Below are 8,477 nucleotides of genomic sequence, written 5' to 3' on the forward strand. Positions count from 1 at the left end.
AATGAATGTGGCTATATTTTATATAGTGAACTTATTGCACGAGGCTAAAGTTTGAGCTTGTCAATAGCAGCAATGATCCAGGACTTCAAACTTGTCACAGGGGGTCACCATCTTGGAAAGTGTCTGTGACACTCACATGCTCAGTGGGCTCTGATTGGCTGTTGAGAAGCTAAGCTTAGGGCTCGTCACTAATTATCCAGCAGAAAATGAGCTTCCCTGGCTGTAATATAAGCTGATGCTACAGGTTTGCTGATTATTCAATTCTGATGCTAATTGCACTGGTTTCTGTGCTGCCATGTAGTAATTATCTGTATTAATTACTAATCAGCCTTATATTGTGACATTTCTATTCTATGTGTACTGTATATTGTGAGTGGGTCCCTAAGCTCAGTAAGTGACAGCAGCACAGAGCATGTGCAGTGAATCAGCAGAAAAGAAGATGGGGAGCTACTGGGGCATCTTTGGAGACACAGATCTTTACTGCTAAAGGGCTGTGGTTGCCTTGGGCTGGTACAGAAGCACAAAACATAATGTACAACATTTCTACCTACTTCTTTTGTTCAAAGGGTGGTTCACCTTTAAATTTACTATTAGTATTTTATAAAATGACCCATTCTAAGCAGCTTTTTAATTGGTCTTCTTTATATATTTTTTTATGCATAGTTGCTAGGCTAATTTGGACCTTAGCAACTCAACTGCTGAAACTGCAAATGGGAAAGCTGCTAAATAAAAAGCTAAATAACTCAGAAACCACAATTATTTAAAAAATAAAAACCAATTGCAAATTGTCTCAGAACATCACTCTACATCATACTAAAAGTTTACTTTGAAGATGAACAACTCCTTTAAGCTTTAGTTATTTGACATAGCCAAAGGATCCATTGGGTTTGCAGGGATAATATGGGAGAAGGAAAGACGGGAGTAGAAATGCGGGGACCACCCGGCTGTATTCAAATGGAAATGGTTCCATGGAAAGTTTTGTATGGATCTATAACCCCCCCCCCTTCCGGTTAATAGTGAGTCTCTTTATCTGACCCCCAGGCCGTTCTCTCCCTCCCCAGGAGATTCCCCTACACAGTAAGGTCTCAGGCACCACAAAGAGCCTGTAATTGCACTGATTCACTGCTGCTAATAAAGCACCAACATATCCCTGTATTAATCCAGCTTACTCATAATGACTGATACAGGGGGCACTGCACCACAGGGCTTACACTCTAAACAATGCATAGATTTTAAAAGGCAGCAGCCCTGGAACTCCCCTGCTCTTATTCACCCAAACAATTTCTTCTTAGTCATCCCTACAGTGCATAAACACTAACCTATATATATATATATATATATATATATATATATATATATATATATATATATATATATATATATATATATTTGTACTCTGTCATCCTCTTTGCATAGGAATATAGGACTAAACAGGTTTATAGGCAGCCCTGTAAGAGTATGAGCAGAGCAGCCCACCCTGACACAGGGACATAAACCCCATCATTCTGTTCCTGTAAACCAAACGCTCTCAAGCTCTTCCATCCCTAATCCTCAGTCCTCAGCAGAACTGTCAGCAATTCCCCAGACTGACTCCTCTCCCCTCGTATAACACACACATACCATCAATCCGTGTAGCACATGCACCCAGACACCCCAACCTAAACAGTCTCTCCTTTATTCTCAGGAAACATAAATAATCCCCTGTGTGAGATGTATTTGCAGCCGCTCTATGGTATGTGGATGAGCCTCACGTGTCCTGTGCAAGAGACATATAAGGTTTTCCTCACTTACAGGAGATGTAACACAAATATACTATTTCATTATCAACAATTTTCCAGTATATGTTTATTTAAGACTTTCAATGGTTTTAAAGTTATTTGAAATTGTAATTACAATGACTTTTTACTGAGCATAACTGTATTTTGGACTTCACCCCCCCCCTTTAATTTAGTCTCCAATAATGTGTTATCAATCCATTTAACTCCATCTATATAACTCCTCCTATTCAGGCTCAGATTGGGGGGCCCGGGGAGCCACCCCCCGCGGCACATGCGCATTTGCAACATGACTGACCCTGCTCTTATTGCTCCATGTGACGATTTAAAATTCAGCTCTTAAAGTTACAAGTAGCTGCTTTATTTGGATGAAGCCTTGCTGTTCTTTACCCCACACTGCAGTGCTACTCAGCATCACTATACAAATCCTCCTTCGTTATCTGCAAATTAACAAGAAGGCTCGTTGCTGCTGATGTCAGGTGGGTGACACAGAGCAGAACCTATACCCGGCCCCTGCCAGCAGCTCTGCAGATCCTCAGTGGGACACAGGACTTTATATGGAGCTCAGTCTGTTCCTCACCCCCGGCCCTGGCGCAGCCTCTCAGTGACTCTCAGACTAAAACATGAGACATTTACTGCATCTGGCACATCCCCTATAAACACAATATACATAGAGTTCCCAGGAACAATCTCTTCAGCTCCTCCAATAAGACCAGCTGTCCATTATGACCCAGGGATAAGAAGAGTAAGTTCTGTGGGTCAATGCGAGATGGAAATCACGTGCCCCCCATAGTACCACAATGATACAACAGCACTAACAATATGGTGTGTCAGCTCTTTAGGTCACTGTCTAAAGTGATGCATTACATTATTCATAACTTTACTCTGTATCACCCTGCAGTGGGAGGGACAGACTCATGTCCCATAGTTCCCTCCTGTCTGTGTCACTGTATCACCCTGCAGTGGGAGGGACAGACTCATGTCCCATAGTTCCCTCCTGTCTGTGTCACTGTATCACCCTGCAGTGGGAGGGACAGACTCATGTCCCATAGTTCCCTCCTGTCTGTGTCACTGTATCACCCTGCAGTGGGAGGGACAGACTCATGTCCCATAGTTCCCTCCTGTCTGTGTCACTGTATCACCCTGCAGTGGGAGGGACAGACTCATGTCCCATAGTTCCCTCCTGTCTGTGTCACTGTATCACCCTGCAGTGGAGGGACAGACTCATGTCCCATAGTTCCCTCCTGTCTGTGTCACTGTATCACCCCTGCAGTGGGAGGGACAGACTCATGTCCCATAGTTCCCTCCTGTCTGTGTCACTGTATCACCCTGCAGTGGGAGGGACAGACTCATGTCCCATAGTTCCCTCCTGTCTGTGTCACTGTATCACCCTGCAGTGGGAGGGACAGACTCATGTCCCATAGTTCCCTCCTGTCTGTGTCACTGTATATTTCCAATGGGGCAAATCATACTTATTATTGGAATAGGCTGTGCATGAGTGAGAGTTTCCATGTACAACAATTCACTCTTGAATACAACACTGTATATTTAGATGACACATTGACCATCATGCTCCAGTTATGCAGAACATCTCAGACTGATGTTAGACAGTTGGGTTTAGTCCGGGCAGCTCAGCTCAGCTAGAGCCAGGATAATGCCTCGGCTTCTTCTGATTGGCTATAAATAAAACTAACCAAGAAACATCAGGGAAAACACGTTTGTAGTTAAAGCTTTCAACATTAATTACATTGTGTCTAATGTTCCACAGCAATGTTCTCAATATATTCCTTATCAGATCTTATTATCCCTTTATCTTAATCATAAACAATGTAGTTATTGGCCTGGAACATAAACATTTCCATAACAGGGACAAGCTCATTTATAAACAGTGCACAGATATTCCATTCCAGTCTCTGGGAAGGGAGTGTGACTGTGGGATAGCAGGTATAGTAGGGAGAGATGGTGCCTATAGTAACAGTGGATAATAGTCTCTGGGAAGGGAGTGTGACTGGGATAGCAGGTATAGTAGGGAGAGATGGTGTCTATAGTAACAGTGGATAATAGTCTCTGGGAAGGGGAGTGTGGACTGTGGGATAGCAGGTATAGTAGGGAGAGATGGTGTCTATAGTAACAGTGGATAATAGTCTCTGGGAAGGGAGTGTGACTGTGGGATAGGCAGGTATAGTAGGGAGAGATGGTGCCTATAGTAACAGTGGAATAATAGTCTCTGGAAGGGAGTAGTGACGTGTGGGATAGCAGGTATAGTAGCGAGAGATGGTGCCTTATCAGTAACAGTGGATAATAGTCTCTGGGAAGGGAGTGTGACTGTGGGATAGCAGGTATAGTAGGGAGAGATGGTGCCTATAGTAACAGTGGATAATAGTCTCTGGGAAGGGAGTGTGACTGTGGGATAGCAGGTATAGTAGGGAGAGATGGTGCTATAGTAACAGTGGATAATAGTCTCTGGAAGGGAGTGTGACTGTGGGATAGCAGGTATAGTAGGGAGAGATGGTGCCTATAGTAACCAGTGGATAATAGTCTCTGGGAAGGGAGTGGTGACTGTGGGAAGCAGGGTATAGTAGGGAGAGATGTGCCTATAGTAACAGTGGCATAATAGTCTCTGGGAAGGGAGTGTGACTGTAGGATAGCAGGTATAGTAGCGAGAGATGGTGCCTATAGTAACAGTGGGATAATAGTCTCTGGGAAGGGAGTGTGACTGTGGGATAGCAGGTATAGTAGGGAGAGATGGTGCCTATAGTAACAGTGGATAATAGTCTCTGGGAAGGGAGTGTGACTGTGGGATAGCAGGTATAGTAGGGAGAGATGGTGTCTATAGTAACAGTGGGATAATAGTCTCTGGGAAGGGAGTGTGACTGTGGGATAGCAGGTATAGTAGGGAGAGATGGTGCCTATAGTAACAGTGGATAATAGTCTCTGGGAAGGGAGTGTGACTGTGGGATAGCAGGTATAGTAGGGAGAGATGGTGCCTATAGTAACAGTGGATAATAGTCTCTGGGAAGGGAGTGTGACTGTGGGATAGCAGGTATAGTAGGGAGAGATGGTGCCTATAGTAACAGTGGATAATAGTCTCTGGGAAGGGAGTGTGACTGTGGGATAGCAGGTATAGTAGGGAGAGATGGTGCCTATAGTAACAGTGGAATAATAGTCTCTGGGAAGGGAGTGTGACTGTGGGATAGCAGGTATAGTAGCGAGAGATGGTGCCTATAGTAACAGTGGGATAATAGTCTCTGGGAAGGGAGTGTGACTGTGGGATAGCAGGTATAGTAGGGAGAGATGGTGCCTATAGTAACAGTGGATAATAGTCTCTGGGAAGGGAGTGTGACTGTGGGATAGCAGGTATAGTAGGGAGAGATGGTGCCTATAGTAACAGTGGGATAATAGTCTCTGGGAAGGGAGTGTGACTGTGGGATAGCAGGTATAGTAGGGAGAGATGGTGCCTATAGTAACAGTGGATAATAGTCTCTGGGAAGGGAGTGTGACTGTGGGATAGCAGGTATAGTAGGGAGAGATGGTGCCTATAGTAACAGTGGATAATAGTCTCTGGGAAGGGAGTGTGACTGTAGGATAGCAGGTATAGTAGCGAGAGATGGTGCCTATAGTAACAGTGGGATAATAGTCTCTGGGAAGGGAGTGTGACTGTGGGATAGCAGGTATAGTAGGGAGAGATGGTGCCTATAGTAACAGTGGATAATAGTCTCTGGGAAGGGAGTGTGACTGTGGGATAGCAGGTATAGTAGGGAGAGATGGTGTCTATAGTAACAGTGGGATAATAGTCTCTGGGAAGGGAGTGTGACTGTGGGATAGCAGGTATAGTAGGGAGAGATGGTGCCTATAGTAACAGTGGATAATAGTCTCTGGGAAGGGAGTGTGACTGTGGGATAGCAGGTATAGTAGGGAGAGATGGTGCCTATAGTAACAGTGGATAATAGTCTCTGGGAAGGGAGTGTGACTGTGGGATAGCAGGTATAGTAGGGAGAGATGGTGCCTATAGTAACAGTGGATAATAGTCTCTGGGAAGGGAGTGTGACTGTGGGATAGCAGGTATAGTAGGGAGAGATGGTGCCTATAGTAACAGTGGAATAATAGTCTCTGGGAAGGGAGTGTGACTGTGGGATAGCAGGTATAGTAGCGAGAGATGGTGCCTATAGTAACAGTGGGATAATAGTCTCTGGGAAGGGAGTGTGACTGTGGGATAGCAGGTATAGTAGGGAGAGATGGTGCCTATAGTAACAGTGGATAATAGTCTCTGGGAAGGGAGTGTGACTGTGGGATAGCAGGTATAGTAGGGAGAGATGGTGCCTATAGTAACAGTGGGATAATAGTCTCTGGGAAGGGAGTGTGACTGTGGGATAGCAGGTATAGTAGGGAGAGATGGTGCCTATAGTAACAGTGGATAATAGTCTCTGGGAAGGGAGTGTGACTGTGGGATAGCAGGTATAGTAGGGAGAGATGGTGCCTATAGTAACAGTGGATAATAGTCTCTGGGAAGGGAGTGGGACTGTAGGATAGCAGGTATAGTAGCGAGAGATGGTGCCTATAGTAACAGTGGGATAATAGTCTCTGGGAAGGGAGTGTGACTGTGGGATAGCAGGTATAGTAGGGAGAGATGGTGCCTATAGTAACAGTGGATAATAGTCTCTGGGAAGGGAGTGTGACTGTGGGATAGCAGGTATAGTAGGGAGAGATGGTGTCTATAGTAACAGTGGGATAATAGTCTCTGGGAAGGGAGTGTGACTGTGGGATAGCAGGTATAGTAGGGAGAGATGGTGCCTATAGTAACAGTGGATAATAGTCTCTGGGAAGGGAGTGTGACTGTGGGATAGCAGGTATAGTAGGGAGAGATGGTGCCTATAGTAACAGTGGATAATAGTCTCTGGGAAGGGAGTGTGACTGTGGGATAGCAGGTATAGTAGGGAGAGATGGTGCCTATAGTAACAGTGGATAATAGTCTCTGGGAAGGGAGTGTGACTGTGGGATAGCAGGTATAGTAGGGAGAGATGGTGTCTATAGTAACAGTGGGATAATAGTCTCTGGGAAGGGAGTGTGACTGTGGGATAGCAGGTATAGTAGGGAGAGATGGTGTCTATAGTAACAGTGGATAATAGTCTCTGGGAAGGGAGTGTGACTGTGGGATAGCAGGTATAGTAGGGAGAGATGGTGTCTATAGTAACAGTGGATAATAGTCTCTGGGAAGGGAGTGTGACTGTGGGATAGCAGGTATAGTAGGGAGAAATGGTGCCTATAGTAAAATTAGGATAATAATCTCTGGGAAGGGAGTGTGACTGTGGGATATGATAGTAGGGTTATTTGGCACCTGCTGTGATTTTGTCACATTAAAGGAATAGTTCAGTGTGAAAATAAAAACTGTGTAAATAGATAGGCTGTGCAAAATAAAAAAATGATTCTAATATAGTTAGTTAGCCAATAATGTAATGTATAAAGGCTGGAGTGAACAGATGTCTAATAAAACAGCCAGAATCCAACGTCCTGCTTTTCAGCTCTATAACTCTGAGTTAGTCAGCGACTTGAAGGGGGGCCACATGGTACATTTCTGTTCAGTGAGTTTGTAATTGACCCTCAGCATTCAGCTCAGATTCAAAAGCAACAGAAATGACCCATGTGGCCCCCCCCTCAAGTCTCTGATTGGTTACTGTCTGGTAACCAGGGTAACCAGTCTGTGTAAACCAAGAGAGCTGAAAAGCAGGAAGTAGTGATCTGACTGACTTGTTATACATAAAATCACTCCAGCCTTTATACATTACATTTTTGGCTAACTAACTATATTAGAAACATTTTTTTATATTGCACAGCCTATCTATTTACCCAGTTTTTATTTTTACACTGAACAATTCCTTTAAAGGTGGCGCTACCCAAAGTTGAACCATGTGATATTGCATTACATGTCACTCACTGACAATGGTTGGCAATTGGAGGTCTGTTGCTTCATAGCACCCTCTGCATGTGAGATAAGCACCAAAGAATTCTGGGAGAAAGTAAACAATAAATTAAATATTGCTGAGTAACGCTGCACGGTGCAGCCCATTCATTAGTGGAGTAGATACTCAGCATCCTCCTATACTCCGTGGGGCAGCCGGATGCCGTGCTGTGAAAGTGTCAGATCCTTTGGGATTTGTTCTGGAACTGAAAGGGGAAAGGGTCAGGTTCTCAGGGCTTCCCATAGCAAATTCTCATCATAGCACAAAAGGAAAATGCTTTATTCCCATTATTTACCCCAATGCTTGTTTGTTCTACACCCACTGTGCCCTGGAGGATCTTTCTGCAGGTTTCTTTAAAGGGAAAATAATCATGTCATTTTGATATTCCTGAGAATTCTCAATGAGTGAGCGGAGCCATGAATGTAGATAAAGTCCCTTTGTGGAAGCACACACACACACACACACACTACAAGCCCTCTCTTGCCTCGCAACTCACAGCTGTCCTGCTACGGAAAAGCAACATCAACATCACTGTTTGTCCAAACAGGAGGACATGCAATTTTGGCAAACTGACAAACACTACAGATGCCCTGCTCAAGAGCTTACAATCTACAGTGTATGAACAAAGCCACTTTCTAGCATCCACCTCTATATTGTATATCCACAGCCCTCAAGCTGGAGGCATAACAATGGTTCCTGAATTCTGTGGTCCAGTGTCCTACATCCATCCACTGAGCCTTGAGAG

This window comes from Xenopus laevis, chromosome 3S, assembly GCF_017654675.1.
Source record: "Xenopus laevis strain J_2021 chromosome 3S, Xenopus_laevis_v10.1, whole genome shotgun sequence".
NCBI lineage: Eukaryota > Metazoa > Chordata > Amphibia > Anura > Pipidae > Xenopus > Xenopus laevis.